The following is a 24553-nucleotide window of genomic DNA, read 5'->3' as shown; positions in this document are numbered from 1 at the left end:
CGAAACGCTAGGTTCGAGTAAAAAAATAATGACTTTCTCGGTCAATCGACGAATCAATTACAATTTTCGACTTTAATATACAGTTAATTAACAACAATAAACCGGGCGTGTTATTAGTAATCATAACATATACATTCGTCCATCATCACCATTATAATTTCGTTAGTTTCATCTCGACGCCGCCGGAAAAAAGGCATAACAATAATATCGTGATAGGAACACTGCACAAGTGCATAATATCACATCATGTGCGCCAAGATGCATTACAAACGATAGGTTTTTTTAGAATGATTGAAAATCGAAATAATTAAAAAAAATTAACTTAAATGATATAATATTTTTTTTATATTTTTTATAATCTTTTTACACCGTTCGTATAAACGAAACATTGTTGAATTTGAATTTTCCGAGTCCAAATAAAGCTCTTTTATATGGGCGTAACTTGGGTAATTTTTATGGAGGGGACTTTATTATTTTATGTCGGTATATCGTATACTTAAAGGTATTTAGAGACTATAATAACTAATACTATAACTATACTAACTATATATCGTATACTATAATATACATTTTAGAAAATATTAAGGGCCAGATGTCCCCTCTCGCCCCCCACCCCAGTTTACTCCTATGGCTCTTTATACGGAGTGACGAAGGCCTTACCGAAATGCCATAAAATAAGATGTATATCGAAAATATTATACTTTTGTCTTTAACACGGTCCCATAATATAACCGATACTCAGCGTATAGTACCTATATATATTATATTAGTATGTATAACGCCTCAATTCTGTGTTCGGAATGTCAATGTACTTTATTGGCTGTTTTTATACACTCACGTATATAATAATATATTATATATTAAACATTATTATATTATGATGATTTTTGCCTTGGCACCTGCGAGGTCGTATTCTTCTGAAATACCGATTTCATTCGATATATGTATAACGATAATATTAAAGACACGTTTTCGCTTTATTGGTATCGTTTAATAATATCAAAGCACAAAAACTCTATTCACAACCAATTCTTCCTTGAACACTATTCAATACAAGTATTTGGGGAAAAGGATTGTATATGCCTAATGTCTGCGACTGCAGCATTGGTTAAACTCGGAGAACACATTTTTAGGGAAAATATATTACCAATACTTAATATATTTTTTACCTAATGCGTGTCTGTAAATAAAGTGAGGGAGAACACCATAATATTTACTCAAATAATTTTTACAAATAATAATAAATCAATAATACATATATAAACACCATATAGCTGTCCTTGAAGTGTTGTAGAATTGTAAAATTAGTAAAGTATATCAAGTTAGTATACTATCCCCATATTATAATGTTAAGTGTATAAGTTAAACTAGGTTTGTGTAGATCTTTACAATATAATTAATATTTTAATAACCTATTTACAATAACATAAAACGTAGTTATTAGTTACAGAAAACAAATATTTAAAAATAATGCTTTTTAAAAATAAATAAGTGTGTTATAATTTCAAATACACTAGAGATCAAAACAGTTTGTTTGCCCCTCCCTCACTTATCACAGTAAAAACCAAGAGGGGAGATATTACACCTAGCATTATGCCTATGCGTGCGATAGTAAAATTTAATCTAGTTTTAAATGTACCCTTGTAAAGTTGTACTAAACCTGCAAATAAACCATAATAAATAATAATATGCATTTCATAAAACCATACGCTAATTCAGTATAATATGGTGACCTACACGACGAGTATATAATTATTTGCATAATAGTAATTGATAATATAGATATCTACTTAATGTCTTGTGCGCATTATATATTATACATTATTATTTGTATTCGTAGTGTTATGAAATTAGCTAATATACTAATTCATTTACCTATAATATAATAAATGCGCCTAATTATGTAAGTACACGTGTTGATTTTGAAATTGACGTTAAAGATTTTCATGATTTTTTCATTTTATATACTACATATATTTATGTTTGAAAAGTAGAGAAGTGAAAATTACACATCAGTTTCTGCAGCTATAGCACCGAGTATTATTTAATATTTATACATTATATTATATTATGTACGTTTGTATTGTCCCCGGTGTACACATTGCGTTTTATAGTTCACGAAATTATAAACGCAGACACACATAATTTATCTGATATATTATACAAAATTCAAGTAAAATAATTATTATGGTAGGTAAGCAGACGTAATATATTTTAAAATTACACGACAACTATAATACTTACTATATATTATACGTCGGTTGTTCGCTATAGTGTACCAGTATACACGTTTGTCGTTGTAAGTTTGGTACTTTGGTGCAACCCTCAATCACGTGGTATGATTTATTTAATAGATGTTTTCAAAAACCACGACGAATTAATATAATATATTATGCATAACAATAACATCAACAATTACAAATAATTATAATAATAATAGTAAAATAAAGATTATAGGTATATCAATATCAGTATTTCATGGCGTTCTAACTGATTGACATAATAATTGGAATGGACGAGACTATCAAAGGTCGATGTAGGTACCTGTAAAGTGAAATATAATATGTAGATATCTACTTTGTTATTACTAATTAAGTATACTCAGCAGATGAGATCTCTATTGTATACATTATATACCTATACATTTTACTATACTAATAATATAATACAATACACAATACACAATAAGTCAATAACTCATTACGTTTATATAAATGTATTCCTATAAAAATCTATCATTTTCTATCAAAACATAACATAGTTGAAAAACTTATTAATGCACAGTACTAAACATTTATAACAATATGTATAATTTAAATTATTTTTTTAATTACCTTGACTATAAAAAAAGCATGCAGCTCATCCCCGTTTTTCTTTAATAACGCATTTATTAAATATTTGATTTTAGTATTTTTTAAACATATTTAAAGATCACATTTTAAGATTTTTTGTACTACTTAAGGAGTGTTATATGGAGATACAAACTTTTATTTTTCATTTAAAAACCAGAGATACTTTTTAAAATAACAAAAGTTTGTATCACCACAGGACAGGTACTAAAAAAATTCTCAAATATTTCAATAAATATATATAGGAAAATATGGTGGTGAGCATGCTTGATGAATCGCCCTGTATATATTCTCATTATTTTATGTACATAAATGTTAGGCCTTCGGGTAGCGGGTATGAGTGATATGACTGTGTGTACAAGGCCATATACATTGTGAACAACCCTGTATAATACGTTGTAGATTCTTCGAATAAAATGCGACGATGCATAATATTAGATTCGATATAATTTAATAAAACCGAATACGCATTGGCATTATATTAGTACATATTATAATATATTATAGCTCGTATATTAGAAATGTGAAAATTAATAATAATACACTTAGTGAATGGCCATGTGTGTGCCAAGGTAAACGGTATAGGGCGTTTACAAAATTTAAATCAGAAACTACGTTATAATATAGGTATATAGCTGCTAGCTGCGGCACTGTGAAAGAAGGAAAACGATTTTTAAGGGAATCGCGAGGATAACAGTATGAGGGCTATGTATGCATACATGAATATTATCGTTGTGATTAAAAAAATTTTTATCAATAATAATATTTTGATAGTAAATATATTGTGCAAAACAACGTTATTGAAATGATATTTTGGAAACGATTCGTTTCATTAGATTTAATTAAAACAAAAAGCAAAACACGTTTTGAACACGTATTTTTTTTCTGATATACATACATTATATAAATATATATATATTGTTTTCTGAACACTGATCCACTTGTCCTTGTGTATCGGGATTTCGATTGAAATACATAAACATGTATTTATTATACATGTACCGTCAGCATATACAGGTATGGGTAATCTTTACGAACGATACGAGTCCCATACGTATATTATGTGCGAATAGAACAATATAATATTCCAGTTAGACAATATATATGCGTCGAGGAGGTCTATCATTATTACTGATAATATTAGTATTATTTTTATTAACCTATGTTGTATATGCATACAGTTTAACTTATAAACGCTGATCGGTGAACGGTTGGAGGTCCTTTACATTTCCTATGAGTTGGCAATAAATTACTGTTATTGCCAGTAGCTAAACACAACACACACACACACACACGCACACACATATTATGATAAATATATTATCATAACTACAATATTATATAGGTTTGAAATTAATTTAAGGTCATTCATTGTGCGCCTCATCAAACACGTACCGGCTATAATACAGTTTCGGTGGTAGTAAAAGTATTTTTTAGCAAACGACAATGCTCATTAGTCAATATAGGAATCAGACGCATCCTCGTCGATTTACCAAACATTTGAAAGATTTATCAGTTGTCATTACAAGCAAAATTCACAAGCCTTATTATAGCGCGGCAATGTCCTTTACTGTTCAAAAGGCGATAAGATTATGATTAATAGGCAATAATCGATGACGTTTGTGAACGCGATCTCGTTTTATCTCTGTTTGAAAAAAAACTAAAACTATTCATAAGAGCCCGAGAGAGAATAGCTGAGGGCACTAGATCTCAAGAATTACCGTATTTTGTGTCTGCGAAAATCAACAAGTTCGAATATAGGTATTAAAAAATTGTTTGACCGTAATTTAGTGATTTTTTTTATAATTATTATTCATCAGTTGCAGTAAACCGTGTGTGCCGAACTCCGGCGACTGAATAAAAGTGAACGGATTTTCGAATGTCTGGAGACGATTTGAATCGAGTCATGCGCAAACGTCATGTGCGAGTACTTAGGACCTATTCGTAAATATAATATGTACTATATTATATAACCGAGAATGAGTGACAGGTGAACTGCAGCGGTAAAGTACATAATATATATTATAATATATGAGTTGAAGTATGACGTACATGTATATATATACAGTGCGTCTGTACGTCACGATGGTTGCCGAAACGTACATATAAACACGCGTTAGTTTTATTCTCGTATCATTGTTGTTGGCTGATTATTATTAATTACGTTCGTACATACTTGTCATTTTTTATTTGTCTATTAAGCCGGAACTAGGACGAGGTCTTCCGGCCATGTAAAACATTCACTGACTAGAAGAGGCAAAAATCCCTCTATATACTATAATGAATGTATAAACGAATTATTTAATTATTTAAACTGAAAAATGACAAGTTTTTTTTTAATTACCAGTGCGCAGTGTGTATGTAGATATTTTATATACTTATAGTCTATAGATATGTGTGATTATACTATCTCTTAGATGAAGCGAAATTTTTTTCATTTTTGTTGAAAACGATTTGAGTCCCTCCTGTGAGATTGCTATAAATAATAAAAGTACTCACTTATAAAGATCATTAATACAATTTTTAAAACATTATTTTAGAAATATTTTAGTACTTATAAAACTATTTTGCGGAAGTTGTTTAACTGCATAGTCCTTATATGTCCTATTTCACTAATATCGCATCAGCTATACTATAATATCGATTACCGACACATGCCTAATCTAGATTAATATAACTTAAAAAAAATGTATGAAGATTACAGACAAAAGAAAAATTGATAGACAAAGTTTAGTTTCATCTTAATGTTACAAATATATAATGTTAATATATATAGTTTTTATATATTTAAAAAAGGCGAATACACTAGGTATTGTATATGTATTATAGGTTTGTTGTTTTAGGCATATAAAATATAAATATAAATTATAATAGTATGAAAAACAATATTGTATTAGACAATATACGTAAAGTAGGTATTAAAAATACAATACGTTAATCTGTAAAAAAAAAAATGCTTAGTTATTTAAAGTGGTGCAAATTTCAATTTTTTACGGTAAAAGATGACGGAGATTACATAATGCTATTTTATTTAGTTTTATGTGGCACAAACTACAAATTTAAAAAGTGACGCAAATTACCAAAATTAACGCAAATTGCATACGCCCATTTCAAGATCATGGTGATTTTTTCTTATATCGAGTGTCCCTCTTTTATAGTTTTTCAAAAAATTGAAAGTATAAACTTGTTTTAAAATGCATCCAATTTACCTATACTATATTATTAAAATCGTTTGTTTGCGAACATAAACGAGGTAGGTTAAATAGTTTGTTATCGTTTATAATAGATATCGAAAACGATTTTTGAAAACAGCATACCATAATATGAAAGTAATAATTGATTTTCAATTTTCCTGAAAAAAGTGTCACTTACAACAGTTTACCTTCTATTCGCCGTACGCGTGTAGTTACATAACATCTCGTATACTGTAAAGTGTAAACACAGAACTCTTGAGTTATTGAAAAAGACGTCTAAAAAAAAAAAAAAAAACCGTGATAGTCAAACGATTGTAAATTTCATGGTTTCCTAAGAGTATAAAAATTAAAAATTACATTTTATCACGAGTACCAAGGTACGTATATCAAAGTTGTGCACAAGTTTATGTTTATCGTGTGTGCGCGCACACACGTAATTTTTATATGGAAACCCGATTGCCTAGAATCGTTTTCGATCGAAAAGGTCACACTATCGATGAGACGCTGTGTATACGTACATGTTATTATAGATACAGGTACGATTAAACCATATACATACGAAATATATAATTAAATTGCCAATAATAATTATAACAAATTAGACGCATTTTGAGTACCTATATAGGTTTAGTCAACTGGTAAATACGCATTACAATGTTATATCGCACGATGATACCGAAATCATTCATTATAAATATATATATATTTATTTTAGAATAATAATTCGCAGTTTCTGTAGCCATTTGACGCAACAGTGCATTGCATAATGTACTCGTGCGAATAAATTTTTTTTCATTAGGTATTATAGATACGTATTATTATGTTTTTCGAATTGCATTAGACTTATTGTGTAGAGTTAGTGTTTACAATGACTATTGCAGCGTTTGATTATATTAAAAAAGCGATAGTCCATAATGATGATAAAATAATTAATATTTGATTTTGATAGTTTAGTTACGCTCGTTACGAATGACGTTCCTATAAAGTGTTTATAAATTATAATCGATGATGACACCTTACTCGTATGTATAATTATTAAAAATTCGGCAAATAATATCGAATGCCGCAGAATGTCATAATTACATTCGAGTAAAACGTGGAATATTATAGTTTACGATCATAATGATAGCAAAAATAAAATGTCATTCTCGTTATGAGGAATAATTGCGTTAGGTAGAGGTACTCGAATAAGTCTCGAGAACCTTGGCGGAACTCGTTGGCCAAGTTTTTATTATGTTAAATCTTAAAATCACTTAGCTTCAAACCATATACGTTTTGTCTAAATTGAATTTAAAACTAAACCAGCGTGCGATTGTTGAGTCGACGACTGACGAGTGTTTGTTTAAAAGTACTCGAGGGCCGACTTATCGTATGCGATTATAATATTGCTGTACGGCATACTCTCAGGTGCTTTTGGTAGGTTAAACGATGTCGATGTGATTTCTTAGATTCAGCAACTGCAGGCCATGGAGCAATACCTATAATAATAAAATATACTGATTAGTGATTAATGAATACGTCGATGCTCATCCGTGACATCAATACATAAATCGCAGTGAGGTATTGACGACGGTGCATTGGTACCTATATTATATCATTACGCTTAAAATGGATAGAAAAGTTTACTTTTTTGTTACGACGTATGCTCTACTAGTTTTTATTTATTTATTTAAACGGGATGAACTCAATGACAATGTTTTTAGTTATTACAATTAGTCGAAATTAAATCTATTTAACTTTATTTAAGAGAGAAAAACAATAAAATTATAATTAGGTTCAGCGATGACTAGCAAGTTTTTGTATGGATATTATTCGTGATTATATACGTCGAAGAATAAGCACGTGAATGTTCTATAATAATACCTTCAACTTAAGTTCTTGTTTCACTTACTTTAAAAATATAAATCATATAAATCATAACTAATTACCTACTATAAAACATCTTTAGATGAAATTTTTATATTATTAACATTTTGAATGAAGTATGATAATATGTAATAATTATTAATTAATATGGTTTTACAACGGTCATAAAAACATATTTTATCTAATTACTATATGTACATTTTTATAAGCCTAAGGCGCTTTTAAAGTTTCTATAAGGACCTTTATACTTGGTGGTATATTGACTTTAGAGATCTATTTTCCAATAGTCTAAGAAAAAAAAGGTAACCAACAACCGTTGAACACGTTAAAGCTATACAAACAAGAGCTGTTTTGATTTTGAATCCCATTCAGAATTGTTTCCCGAATTCATTTCATATTATAATAACATATATTACTGCCTGTGCCGAGTTGTAGGAAATGGAAATTAAATAAATACGAAGTAAATACCTAACATCCAATCATCATATACAGTGTTTTTTTTTTAAATTTAAATTTGTGAAAATAATAATATGATAAAAAATATGAACATCCTTCGAATTAGATTTAGTTGTAATGCAAAATACATAATACTATTAATACTATGTAAAATAATTATAATAAGCATATTTTATTATATTACTGACATAATATCTGATATTTATAAGAAAAACAATTTGAATATTAAAATAAATAAATGTAAAAGGTAAACGAGCATCTCAGATGAATAACCTTGAATATACATCAATTGTAAAATCATTAGCTGTACATGCACGAGAAATTTAAATTTTGTATTGTATATTAGGTATATGCGAATAATGTATAAAATACAAAAATTAAACTTTTTAATTATTTTCATCCTCCGTTTTTATAGACTGTAAATGGCTATCTTCACTTATGTGTTTCGTAAGCAGATAAAATTTTGTTAAATTATACATGTTTATTAATTTGTTTTATTGACGATATTCACTTTTTTTGGATTTATAAAAGTGAATTTAAATTTTGCATTCAGTCGAAATCATTTTTAATTTTATTATAATTATTTTATTGATCTATTTATTTAAAAGCTCTAATAGTTTATTATTTTTACTAAAATATCTTTATATTTTGTACTGTATTCCATTATTCTATGTTTACATTTATTTTTATCCAAAATAGGTATGTATATTTTATATTATTGTATAAAAAAATTTAATATTTCTTGTAAGAAGTCAATACTAAATAGGTATAAATTATACTTATTTATAGATTATTGATCCATATGTATATTCGCATACATATATGGTGTATTGTATAAGTAATAAGTTTATATTAATGTATTATGTGTTATATATTTTCATATATTTTAAGAAAAATGTATCTTTATTTATTTGTTTAAAACATCATTATTTTGTTTTAATTTAATTTTGTACCATCGATATTAAACTCAGAACACAATTTATGTTTGAGAAGCTCGATGATGAAATTTAGTAAAGGACTATTATAGTAGCGTTTTTATGAATTGTTTATTATATATAGAATTATACCAATAGTTTTTCTGAAGCGTAAAAATATAATTTTTTTTGTTGAATTCTTTCTCTTCCTTATTCCTTTGTCTCCATTATTGATTTATATTTTATTTACTATAGGTTCTTCAACTAATTATCGACCTTAACCTTAACAATGGTATAGATCCGGTAGGTACCTACTATATAGTATATTGTTTAACTTGTCATGTTGCTAAAAATGAGTTTGTCATGCAACACAGTTGGATTTCAAACTTTTGTTAAACCCGCACACGTGTTACGTTACTTTCTTAAAACAATTATTTTCCTTTTATTAAAAAAAAGTCAGCTAGTCGAAACACAAACTATATTGTCTATATTGCGTGTTTATGTTGTATGTTTTTGAAAAAGGAATATTTTTACAAAAACATATTGCCATAAAATTATATAATTACACGGTTCTAGTCGGATTAATTTTAAATGGAATATTTTATTGTTCCTTGTTCAACAGATAGTTGTAAATAACAATGTATAATGTATTAATGTGTGAAATATTATACAAACGAGTAGTAAATGTATAATAAAATTATGATTTATCATCATTGCTTTTAAATATGAATACCATTCTATACTCACTCGGTAGTCACCCACACTCAGTTTAGAATAATATATAATATTATTATACTTTTTCGATTTACATATTTATTCGTGCAAACACTTCTCCATAGTAAACTGTATAATATAATTAGCATTAGCAGATGATAGAAAAACATTAAAAATCGACATCATAAAATATATGGAAATTAGGTAAATAAATATGTATTTGATACCTAAAAGATTTTGAATTTTAGTGTACATTATTCACTGCTTAACATAATATATTTACACCTATGAATATGTATAACGATATATGGCATATGCATATACATTCATGGCACCTACTCGTATTGTATAATATATAGATTTGAGTTAATTTTTCAAAAAGTGAATTTACACATTACTAATAAATTAACCCAAATAATATTAATATTTTATAAATTATTTGAATTGTTTTTAATGAATTACGTTATTACTGTAAACAGTGTAAACTATTATAGTCTATAACTATAAATTCAATAACAATATAGCACAATGAGCTATACATACTTTTGTAACGTCTATCATTTATATTTTAAGACAGAATGATATTTATCTATAATAGTTACTATAGTTGACACTATTGCAGTGAATTTGTGTAAGTAGAGGTTTTTATTTTAGTCGCACTGGAGGTGAGAAACGTGAGTTTGAATATGACGACGATTGCTGAAAAAGAAAAGCGGGTGTTAGCTTGTAAAAATGTAATAGTTATCAAAAATAAAACAGTCTGTTGCTTACAAAAATAATGTAAATAATAATATATATTATATACATAATACATTTATATAAATATTTATTTATATTTATACCTATCTAGCTAGGTATATAAAAATATACACCAATTATATATGCCATATAGCACATACATAAAAATATAAAATTGATTAAATTCACTTATATTATTCGTGTTTCTAGATTATTCATTAACGTGTAGCGAAAGACCTTAAAAATTAGTCCTTGAATAAAATATCAAACTACATCTAATTTATATATATATTATATATTATTTTGATTATTATTTGAAATTTGTCAATATTACCATTTTTTCCACTAAATAATTATACTACATCATTTTAGATTCTGGAGCTGTAATTTTACGATTATGTGCTTAATGTGTGTATATATGCGCGCTTGTGTAACCAATAAATAGTTGAAATAATGCTTCAATTTTCAAATTTGACAATAGATTTGGATAAAAAATTGAATCTAAATAATACTTTGAAGAGATCAAAAATAAAAATTCCCAATATCTTACAAAAAAATTAACTGAGAATTGAAAAAATCAAAAAATACTAAGAAAAAACTATCTTTTTTATGTAAATCCAGTTTTTTAGAAAATTTTATAGTGAAACTCAATAAAGAATAACAACCGTAGATATTTGAAATTACAAAAAATGTAAAAGATTATTTCTATCGATAATGTAATTTTTTAAATATTTTGGTCTTTTGTGTTATTTATAAAAATTTAAAATTTTCTTTTTTTTATAAATGTTCATAAAAATAATTTACTAGATAAAAATATTTGCAAATGTAATATTAAGTTTCTCATAAGTTATTCATTTACCTATTTAAAAATATCAATTTGTAGTTATAATATTTTTTACAAGCGTTTAAATTTAGAATCTTGAAAAATGTCGTAAAACCTCAAAACTTTTTAAACTATTAAGTGGTTCTTATAATTTTTCCTTTTATATTTAAGATTTAAAACTTTCAAGTAAAGATCTTTATACATTTTTCAACATGAAATAAAAAAAAATTCTAAAGAAAAGTCATATTAGTTTTTTTATGAGCGTTTTAAGTTTAAATTTTGACAACATTTGTCATACCTAATCATGAAAATTTAATTGTATATTATAATAATATCCTTTAAAGTAGTCGATACTGAAGAAAAAAATCTAAAAAATATATAAGTATAATTTCTTTTTTAATAAACTTATTAAATTCAAATTAATTTGGATGAAATTGCATGTTTAATCTAAAATAACGATATTTTTTATAATTTATAAACATCATTCGTGGGGGTATAAACTTTTACGTATGTTATTATATTTTATATATACACTAAGACATTTTTGGCAAAAATTAATTTAACATATTGTAATTATTTCAATAATAAAATAAATTACTTTACCTTATAGTAAATTAAATAAATAGTTTAAGTAATATCAAAAAACATTTCAAGAAATATACTTTGTGTTATAGCCAAATAGACTGATAGATCGTTTCTACTCAGAATAGTTTTTTGTATACAACAATATATCATCGAATTAAAATCTAACACATCTACTACAATAGACTATTCAAGACCTATTGTACAGCAGAGCGCTATACTCAGTTATACCACCTTTTTATTAATTGCATTTTTTATATATTTTTATTTTATTTTATCAAAAAAAAAAAAAAAAAAACTAAATTCAAATTATTATTTCATTTACTTTGTATATTACAAAGAAAATAATTAAAACCATATTATTGATGACGCTATATTATTATAATTTTATTATTTTAATATACGTTTTAATGTAGTTTATGAACCTTAGGTACCAATAATATATTAAATTTATAGTATAACATTAATATTGCATATTGTTAGGTATTATAGTAATTATTTCAATAATTATGCACATGACTAGAGTTATAGACTTATAGAACATTATAGATTATCAGTTACCAGATATTATTAAGACTGATGTTTCTTATTGTTTCTATTAATTTTGTAAGGCGACATAATACTCTTGTAACAAACAATAATGTTGTATCTTGTGCGCGAGTTAGTATTCGTGAAATTTACAATTTATAATTAATGAACGACGACAGTGACGTAATAAGAAACGCTGATACAAATATAGTAGCGATGCGATGACACCTATAGCCCAAAGTTCAAGGAATCTCTAATCACGAGAGAAAATCATGCCCAACCATTAGGCAACGACTCATTACGATAAAGTCTGAAATTCTAAATTCGTTTCGTTTTTACTTTTTGGTTTATTATTTCGCGTCATTTTCGTGTGCAGATCGGGTTTTATCTAGACGGGACTCAGTTTACACATCATCAGTTTATTCAATTGTATTACTTGTATTGTTATTATGTTTGTATAGTATATTTTAAAGTATACCCTTATTGTATAGTATTTATAACCTCTAATATACATTTTTTACAAATTAATGTAATATGGTGTTTTTGATAACAGCTTTCACGAAGAATAACACAAAAAAACAAATTATAATTTTAATGGGAAAGATGAGTACCTATTTTGATATTAAACTTTGTTTATCATTAGCATTGTTACTCACGTGTTTTTCATAAAAGTTACAATGCACGTGTTTTGTTTTTATTTAATAATTTTCGTAGACCTCTATTTATATCCTCATGCACCTCCAGTTTTTTTTCATTGATATGAACACTGCATGTCATAATTTACCACAGAGGATCGATATCAGTATAGAGAACTTTAAGAACCTCTGTTTTATATGAATTTTGTATTTGACAAAGTTTAGTTTAAATGTGACGTACCCATGATAATACAGTAATTACAATTTTTTGAAAACATAGCTATGTATTTTAAGTTAAAAATATATAACATATACTATTATATACAGAATACAATTTTTATAAAACATTGTGCTCCTCCCCCTTAATAAAAGATTTACGTAAATACCTTATATTATAGCCTTAGGTTTGCACTGCATCATGATCTCGTGAATGAAAATCGGCGGTTGCAAGAATCTAAAGAGTGCAGTATTTTAATGTATAAATCATATTATGTGGCAATCTATAGTTGTATATTATGATTTACGTCAAATCTATGATATCATACTTAGGAATTATAGGTAAACTCGTATTGTTTGGTCAGTCATGTAGGAAGCTGAAATTTTTACTCATTATCAAAATAAAGCAGGCTTCAACTTACAATTGGCTAACTAAATTTTTTTTGTTCCCAAATCTGAAGTATATGAGATATATAAACGTAAATAAAGTAAATAGATAAATAGGCGATAATATATTAATGTATCTACCTAAATATTTTATTTTAGTGTTAAACATTTCATAAACATTATAATTTATAAGTCGAATAGATAACGGACTAAACCATCATGGTGGTGGAAAGTGATACCATCCTTTGGAGGAGGGCTTTACACCCTTCGAGTTCCATACCCACAAGATTAGCCTATTATATGGATAAACCGTACTTATACATAAAAAAATTTTAAAAAAAATTTTAAAAAACGATAATACTATATAATGCATTATTATATAATAATAATGTACCGCGGCATAATGTTTGTTATATTGGACGTATAGATAGAACGAACCGTAGCTGGTACACAATATTATATTATTGGTGTAGGTATTCATGCGCGCGGCGGCTGGTACTTTGAAACTGGGTCAAGTGCACCGAGTAACAGACGGCACAGACAGTATACGTAAATATATATATATATAATATTATAGTAGTTTTTACCATAATTGGACCGATATATAATAAATATTTTGTTATATATATTATATATGTAAAAAGAAGAGAATCATAGGCTACGTACCTGTACATGCGTAATTATATATATATATATTAAACACATTGTATATATTATCTGCCTTTTTCCCGATTCGGCTTCGAGGTCGCTGCGGTCTTATCGCTAGCTGCTTATGGAATTCGAGATGTGCATCGCGTACATAGTAAGTTATATTATAGTCGGGTTGTTTTCGTGTTTGTTGTACACGTGCAGCCGTGGTGTGAAATCATAATAAATCCGCCGTCGACGATCACCTCTGACCACCGTGTTGTACCTGCATAGCTACGTAAATTGCATTAAACGAATATATAGTATATTAAGTCTCGAATAAACATAAAAGAAAAAAATAACAGAAACTTAAAAACGTACAACAAGCGTGGTAGACGTCTGGCGATCGAGTCTCTCGTTTCGGGAACCTGTACTATAGCATTCTGTGAGCAGTGTGAGCCCTCAACGATTTTTTTTATCATCAAATACCTAGCACACCGTTTATTATTACTATAAAACCATCACTCGATCGTTTTAATATGATAAAGACCGAGATAATAAGGGATTGATATTAAAATATAATAATATAATACCGCATTGATTATACTACATTATTGTTGTCGTTAACTTTTTTCGAAAAGTCGCTATACACATAATACGAGACCTTGATATTAACCAATAATCACGGTCTAAGGACTTGGTTGAAGAATGTACTAAGATGTATCGTCATATTATGAAATATGATTTGACAATGTTTTCTTATCAATGTTTACTACGATTGTTATTTGTCTGATCAGTGATCTCCCTCTTTGTTTTTCAATTTTTATCAAATACTTACCAGTTTTATTTTATTTAGTTGCTATAGTCTTATTAATGATGACTACCTAGATACTAGAATTTAAATATTAAAGAGTAAACTAAGAATTAAAATTTCCAAAATATTTTAACAATATTTTGATTTTAAAAACGATTATTTCTTAAAGTTGCCTAAATAAAACAGTAGGTATAATCACGCAAAAATATGCGATTAAATTGTGTATACGTATTTCATTAACTAAAACAATTACATGATAGATACTTGAAGGAATTAATATATTTTGAAATGTTTTATTGTGTGGGCGGCCAGTTCCCCAAGGGTAATTTCGTCATGATATGTTCTAATGAGAAAATCATTTGACGCCCCTGCTATATATAAATCTTCAAATTAAATATTATTAAGTATGGACGTACAGAACTTTATATAATATACCTTAGTACTTAAAAAATATCATAACCTTACCAATGGATGACGCATAGGTATATTGTAGCAAACCGCGCGTAAACACTTCTGAAAAAAAAAAAAAAATGAAAAATGAAAACGAATTATTTCGTCTTACCGTTTGACGTAACGACAATAATGACGATCACGACCAAATGTATAATTAAAAAAGCGACTCAAACCACACAATATAATAAAAAAATAATATATAATAATATCGTTCCGTTCCAATGTCGCACATTCTCCGCGCGTTTCCTTCTCCGCCGGTGCCGTTGCCTTCGCATTTAATATCGGTTCGCGCGTGTGTTCAAACGTACATAATATAATAAATAATATCTATACATATAATACAACAATAATAATATCATTTTAGGCGTGTATGTACTTGTTTGCTTGCATTTCCCCGTGTGCATAATGTGCACTGCGCATATGTGGTATACATATGTATGTGCATATGACATCGGCCCAAGGAAATCTACACGGACAGCTGCAGATAGTCTAGTGCAGAGTATATTATTATTCGCTAATAACATTAAATTTACACACACACGCTCGCGCCGTGAGAATATTATTTTTCTGCGTTTCCGGGTGTACATAGGTATTATGTTTTACTTGGGTAAAAGTGAACCTGGTGAAATGAAAATAAAACTAATTGTTTCTACTACCGAGATAAAGAATACGCTGTAAGTTTAAGTATTAGCAAGTGTTCTTTATCTCGATGATAGGTCCTATAGCGATCGTAATATTATTATTGTTGTTCTATTATTATAATGTGTTCACCTGTTGGTACATCCGACCATGCATCGTACACCCTGTAGTCTGCACCCATTTAAGCCGCAGACTCTTGACTCGGGGCCTAGGGGTACTGAAGTAGCTGGTATGTAACCCAACCTTCTCTGCAATCATTTAGTTTTCAGTTATACGATTTGTTTTCAATCAATTGTCGACAACCGTGAACTTGTAACCTTGCCCGCAATTTCCCCTTTCGATAATAATAATAGTTAAAAAAAACTATGTTCAAAAGTTAATGTAAGTGTTTTAAATTCATATTAACTACAATTAAGAATTATAAAATATTTTTTATTTCTATAAATTGTATCATTCTTTCGAAAAACGATCTGGGTGAATATTTTTTGTGTGGACGAGTATTTTATAACATTATAATATAGTCTACTTATACATAATATCTATTAGTCAACAGTTCGAGATTTATTACAATTAAAATCTCTAAAATATTATTTTAAAATTACCAAAATATGCAACAACAATTTTTTTTATCAGAAAATTGTATTTATACCTATACGGCTATACACAAGTTACAACATCAAAAATAATTATAAATTAATAAAAATTATAATTTATGAGTATAATAATTTCTCAACGGAGCTTAACTCGAATGTATAATACCAAATATATTATTCAAAATTTTAGCAAAATAAAACGACAAATTAAAAAAAAAAACGTACTTAGTTAAGTAGTTAATTTGTTATTTCTAATGATTTAGTTATACACGACGCCGAACATCTCGAATATAAAACAGTATAATACACCAATCACGTACTGACTTTTAATGATTCATATAGAATCTGGTCAAAGATAATGTATACGCATTGCAGGACGAATACCAAATATTAAAACAGATATGAAGATTTCAATTCGAGAATTTTCGATTTTGAATTTGACATTATATGTTTTTCTATACAGTTTTACATGTATAAAAACGACATATTCTCTATTATATTATAGTACTTGAATATAATAATATATTATTCATGATACATAACCGGTACCCGCTCTTCATAACATTATGTATAAACCCGCGTATATCCTTTGTCTATGTATATTACAGTATGGGTATTATAGGTACTTACAGTTCTGCCGATACCTTCGTTTGACATTGCTCGTTCATTATTGTTTAAAAATTATGTATATATATTATATTTTATTGTCGTATATATTTAATATAATGGCCGCTTGTAGGTCAAATTCAAATTATCATTTTGATTATTATATTAGTATTTTCGTAACATCGCCTCGGGAGCATAAAATATAATATAAAATGTAGGTACACGCAAGCTAAACAAATTCACAGTTTTGTTCTAAGCGGTATCTGCAAGTACGAACGTACGTCCCACGCAAAAATTAGAGTGGTTACAATAATATACGTATAGTTCACCTATTGTCCATCTATTACAGTAGACAATAATAATTATGATATAAAAAATGAATGTACATTGGTGTTGGATTTTTAGATTTAGAGACTTAATATTTTGCACATATGATTATCGAGACTAGGAAAGTGTTCTTTACTATGCTATTGACAATAGAATTTTTTTACAATCACCAATTTCAAAATTTTGTATAAATAATAACAGTCTGAAATCTAATTTTTACGCTCATAATTAAATATTTAAATATAATTTCACTACGGATAATATATATTTATAAATATTTACTGCAGTATATAATCATACGAGAAATCATAATGGATGTCTGTTTTTTAAATGCGCAATAGATAGTACATTTATTGTAACATATTGCTTAAATAATAAATATACTCTGTTACATAATAATGCAATGTCACCCACAGTGAGAATTTTAGGGGTTCAAATAAACCACCCCATCTCTACATGGGTGTCTTTTGTACTTTACGAATTAAACGTTAAATTAAATATTCTGCACAAAGTACCTACACTATTCCTAGTAGAAATAAAAAAAATGATGGGATTTTAAAGGAGCTCGACCCCTAAACCCATTCTCAAGGATCTATACCATTCATCACACATATACATTGTTATATAATAATAAATATAACAGTAGTCGTAATGCAATGCGTTCATGTGAAAAGTTGTTCCAGTAGGTATATATATCACAAGAATACAATAGACCAAAGAGGGGGCTGGGAGTAACTAAGAACTGGCTGCAAAATCACTTATAGCCCTCCCCCAAAATAATTCTTTGAACTCGTATATCTTTATCTGAAATTAAAATTTTAATTTATTTCGATATTTTTTATCAGTTGCAAGTTGCAACATTGATACAAAAGCCGATGGATGAATTATTATAATATACTCACGAATCACTATGTGATTATATCGTAGCATAATAATTATTACTCTCCCAGTTTTACAATAAAAATATTATAATAGTACCATAATGTTTCTAGTATTTTCTTTTTACTATAACTGAGGGTACTATAAATGCTAACTGAAAACAATTACAAGTCCATAGTATAAGTTGTAACAGATATCAGATCATAGCAAAATAAATCATCACTCATAAAAATAAAAAAAAACAATATAAGAAAAATTAAACTAAACTACATGTTAATTGATTTGTAAAATTATTATATGTACAATGAAAATAGCTGACAAAAAAAAAAATTGGTAGTGCGAGTCGAAGAGAGAGTGAGAGAAAAATTATAGAAAAGATCATCACTTCCTCAAAATGGTAAGGTTAGTTGCACCACTACGCTAGTGTAAACAAATACCACTTGTTATATCGCCACCTCTTTTAAAAGTTCTTTCATCATTAATATTATTTTTACCAAGTTTTACAGTTAGCCTTAGCACGTGTGCCTACTCTGCACCTATACCAATTATTATAAGTCCTCTTGCCAAAAATATCGTATGTAATGTGTTACTACTGCATGCCATCAGTATATATTAACATTATTATGGCAGTGAATTATTTTTTCTGGCGCCATTTTTATTGTATAATTACACAAGTACACAACGTTACTAATGCATTCAACAAACTTATTTTTGGAAGTGTCAAACAGTATATTATACTTCACTAATTGTTTAATGACGGTTTAAATACCGTAAACTATAAAGTATATAGTGAATACAATAAAACAATAAAGTGATGAGTATTAAATATACGTCTTCATTATAATTTAACAATTTTAACACACGTTTGTTACGTCTTTCATCTTCCAAACGCATTTCCGGTAATGGTTCGAATGATGTTCAGAACAACAAATTATACGTCGATTTAATAATACCTTAGTTTATACCTACCTACTACAGATTATTTTATGTATATACAGGTAACTAAGTGATTACACACAATAAGTTAATAAAAGTACTGTAAATTTATAAGATTTTTGTGCGTGATCAATATACTTATTGTAAATGGTATAAAACAGAACAGCTTAAAATAGGTCATGGCGTGTATAGTATTCGGAAAAATAATGTCAAAAATATTTATTTTAAAAATCGTTATGGAAACACCTGTTACTGACCATTTCCATAAAATTTTCATTTAACATCGAAAACCTAATTTTTATTAAGATAGTATTGGAACACCTTTTTTCCAGCGGGAAGAAGGTATTATCTAGTACATAATAACAAATCTAATACATGAGTGATATACTAGCTGGTCATCTAAAATTAAAATTACAATGAAGAAGATTTAACTCATATCCTCTCTCTCATTGAGCGCGCTACTGCTCTTAAGTATATCCGTAAACAGAACTTTTATTGTACAAAATATATTGTATATTATTACGTCTTAATATCAAAATAAGTATATTGATTTTTGATATTTTTAGTACGACAAATAATAATTAACCTTATATTATATAAGTTTGATAAAAAAAAAAAACTATCAGAAAAAGAATATTTTAATAGGTATTTAGAAAAACCTAAGGCTGTTAGTCCCTTAAAAGTTACAACACAACTATATTATCATTATGCCAAAATAAAAAAATATATATAAAAATCATTGTATCTAATAGTTTTATACGTATATAATAACATATTATGAATTATGATTGAAGGTCTAAATGTCTATTTTTCAAATAGATTACCGTAGAAAAAAAATCTATCATACGATTTATTTGAGCGGGGAGATATGACAAAAATAGTTTTTCTCCCTCCACTCAGTCCACTCGAAATACATAAAGATACTGTCAATTTATTATAACTTCATACCTAATATATATTATATATATATATATATATATATAGGGCTCGGATTTTAAAGCATAATAAGCAACAAAAAAAAGCACACGATTGTTTTAAAAATTCAAAAAAGAATAGCTTAATTATTTTTAAAAATAGCAATAAAAAGCATGACCAATAATTAACACGAACCAGTTATAAAAATTAATAAAAATATTTGGAAAATTAATTTTAATTAAAAAAAATAATTAGGTATTTACCATGTATTTTTCTAAATCTGCAGTAGTGAAACTGATTATTGTCCGACTATTTTTATACATATAAAACGAACTCTCTAAATCCATTGAAGTAATCGGTACATACTTCACTAAATATCAGAGGTTTTAAATTAGAATACTAAATCTTAAATTTTGAAACGATCGATATCGATGTTATAGGCATACTGACTGTATAGGTAGGTACTGTAGGCTATATGTAAATCGATTATCTATATGACTATATGTTTAATACATTTTATAAACAAGCCGATAACGAAAACAATTATAAATAATATAATAATAATTCAATACACCTAACCATTTAGTACACATTCTAGGTTTTTATATTTCTTATTAATTCATTTGTTTTTACTACAATTTACAATAGCAAAATAAACATATAAAAATCCACAGCTGGAATAATTAAAAAAAAAAAAAGAGTGGTCAAGTGAGCAACGCTCTGCTATATAGTAGATCCCTATAATTGAAGTATTAAATTTGAATCCAACGATAGATATCAGAGTATATGAAAAACGATTCTGAATGGAAATGATTCCTCATTTTCTCAGCCTAGGATATAATTTCCAGTGGTTGGTATAAAAGGTGGTTTATGTTTTAATGGTCTGAATACACCAAAATTTAAATTATTTTATAATTATTATTAGCCAAACTTATGGAAAATCTTGTATTACATTTTCAACTCTTAGTTATTTATACAAAAATGTTTATGAATTAAACCTACAAAATAATTTGCAAATATTCATGATTTTGACGAATTTTTGTCAATATTTGAACTTTAATGCTAATAAAAAAAAAAAAAAAAAAACTGTGCATATGTATTTTTATATTTTTTTAATCACTATAAGAATAACTTATGAGGAACTTTGTTTTAAATTTTCAAGTATTCGACACTTCAAAAAAAAAATTCTCATAAAAATCGAAAATTTCAATTGTCTATAAATAGCTCAAAAAATTCAAAATATTTTGAAAATCAAATCATATAAAGAAAATGCCAATCTAAGGCTAGGGCTATACAAGGTGTTTTCCGTCGAATTGAAAATGCGTTTATTTATATCGGAGTATAGCTATACACGATGGACGTAATACGCCGCGTTTTAATCCGCGGCGAAAAACGCCGGTCGGCTTGCGTTTTGGCGAGCGAACGCTGAAGTAATAAAATCGCGGCGTATTACGTCCGTTGTGTATAGCAACTCCGATATTTACCAACGCATTTTCAATTCGACGGAAAACGCGGCATTCGAAATGCGGCGGAAAACGCCGTGTATAGCCCCAGCCTATACATCTGGTAAAATTTTCAAGTATCTACGATTTATACTTTTTGAATAATAACAAATATTTAAAATCGTTTTAGGGTAAATAGTTATCGTTACGCAATTTCGTAAAAATTTAAAATTCAAACGTACTTAAAATTTTTCCAATAATAATGTTTCGAGTTTTCTCTAAAGCTACTTGAAGGAAAACTTAATGTTGAATTTTTAAACTTAAGATATTAATACAAAAAATTGATTTTTCAACTAAAAACTTACTAGCAAATTTTCGCGATTTTGATATATTTTGTAAAAATTTGAACTATAAACGCTTATAAAAAAAAATTGTGGCAAAACGATTTTTGATTTTTTGAACTATAATGAGAACGACCTTTAAGAAATCTTGAATTAAATTTTCAAGTTTTTTAGGCTCCCAAAAATTTTTTATCGACATTTCATAAAAATACTCAGAAAAATCGAAAATTTCAGTTGTCTATAAATCTCAAAAATATTCAAAATATTTTGAAAATTTAACTATATATAGATAACACTAACATAAACATTTAGTAAAAATTTCTAGTATTTACAGTGATTAGTTTTTGAGTTACAACTATATGTAAAAAAATTGATTTGGCCGAAAACTGGTTTTGTGTAAAAATTCCCGTTTTCCTATCACTTTTTTTGTTTTCCCCGATTTTTTTAAAACTACTGGAAAATTTTTACTTTTCACCTGTATAATGCACCAAGGAAACCACCCCCGAAGTTTAAAATTGAAGTATTATTTCGATAAGTAATGCTGTAGTGCTGTAGTGCTGTAGTGCTGTACACAGACACACACACACACACCACACACACACACAAAATATACATCATCACTTAGTTCAAAATCTAAAATTTAGTGACGATACGTTGAACGGTAAATAGATTTTTATGCGTGAAAAAAAATTGGGACTTGCTTTTATAGTATATAGGTAGATAATATTATTTTAAAATCGTTAATTATCAACTATATAATTGTCAACTATAAGCCTATTATGATTTATTATACTAAAATTGAAAATTAAATGAATATTAAATACTATAATATATTAAAATAATTTTTTAAAGCGTACCTATAGTTAAGCAATACCCCTCGACCCTCTTCAGAATGTGTACATAGAATCGACGATGAATCAATTATTATTATCGACGTATATATATGAGATGTGACAACGGCTCGGTGCTTTGAACGGTCCTGTGTGGTTTGGAGTACCTTTGGAGTACCTGTAGATCTCTGCGTTCCAAATACGCGACTGACGAACTTAAACTTAAGACTCAAGTAGTTAATATAGAAAAAAAGCATCCAATAATAATTATAACCAATAGAAAAGTAGTATAGTAAGTCAGTAGCGCGCTGATTGGCTGTATGACGCGGAAACCCACAAAATGCCCAAATGTTGTTATTTAATAATCATATTATTGTTATTCATTTAACGACGTTATAATATTATTATATAATATATTTCCCGGGTATAAGAATAATATGACTAATGATATTAATGTGAGAAAAAAATTGTTTTTATTATTAATTATATGTATATTTATGAAAATTTATAAACACCTTAAATTTATTATTTTGCGTAGGTATAAAGAGGCCTGTATTTACAAAAATTTTAAGTATTTTAAGCTTGAAATTGAAGCACTATTTCGTCAAGTTATGCTATACATAGACACACAAAAAAAACACATCATTGTAAAATCAATACATTCATCACTTCGTTCGGAATCTAAAAAGCAAAAAAAGCATTTACATAAAATAAAGCAAACAAATAATTGGTTTATTTGATATCAGAATGACGTGAAACGAATTTTTGTATAAAAATTAGATCCCTATCTCATACATAAAAAAAGAAGCATATGCTTTAAAATCCTAGCCCTAATTATACATGTTATTATATGTATTATAAGTATAAAATATAACATATTAAATAATATGAATTAAATAATGAAACATTTATTTGTTTATCATTTACAAAACAAACTGTAGCCTTCTAGGTTTTTAGCTATTTCAATAATTTCTTCAACTTCCAATCTTATATTATGATTGTAAAGCTTTGTAATCTAGAATAAAATTAAAATAATATACAAAATTTAAACAATTAATATTTCATTAGTGAATAAGGATTATTTACCTCCTTCATAAAATTTCTTAAATATGTTTTTAATCTTTTCATATAAGATAAAAAAAAGGTCAAGGGGAGGAGGGAGATATATCTCCCTCATCGCCCCACGTAAAACGCCACTGAATTATAGTTCACTAAGTCTAGCTACTTTACAAAATCGTTCTCCAACTAA

General features: G+C 27.4%; 2 long non-coding RNA genes across 3 annotated transcripts; both read right to left on the bottom strand.

The window, feature by feature from the left end:
• Positions 1 to 4845: 4845 nt before the first annotated feature.
• Positions 4846 to 8988, bottom strand: LOC126549274 (uncharacterized). The gene is made up of 2 exons (XR_007603423.1): positions 5194 to 8988; positions 4846 to 5124 (listed from the first exon to the last, which is right to left on the bottom strand). It is a non-coding gene; the product is annotated as an uncharacterized LOC126549274 (long non-coding RNA).
• Positions 8989 to 9241: 253 nt separating this feature from the next.
• Positions 9242 to 17005, bottom strand: LOC126549275 (uncharacterized). Of its 2 annotated transcripts, XR_007603424.1 has the most exons (4): positions 16568 to 17005; positions 14911 to 15856; positions 13686 to 14823; positions 9242 to 10692 (listed from the first exon to the last, which is right to left on the bottom strand). It is a non-coding gene; the product is annotated as an uncharacterized LOC126549275 (long non-coding RNA). The 2 variants fall into 2 exon arrangements; XR_007603425.1 differs by having other exon boundaries at positions 13686 to 15856.
• Positions 17006 to 24553: the final 7548 nt, after the last annotated feature.

The sequence above is a fragment of the Aphis gossypii genome, chromosome 1 (assembly GCF_020184175.1).
Source record: "Aphis gossypii isolate Hap1 chromosome 1, ASM2018417v2, whole genome shotgun sequence".
In the NCBI taxonomy this organism is placed as follows: Eukaryota; Metazoa; Arthropoda; class Insecta; order Hemiptera; family Aphididae; genus Aphis; species Aphis gossypii.
This window is presented reverse-complemented; position numbering and strand designations above follow the sequence as displayed.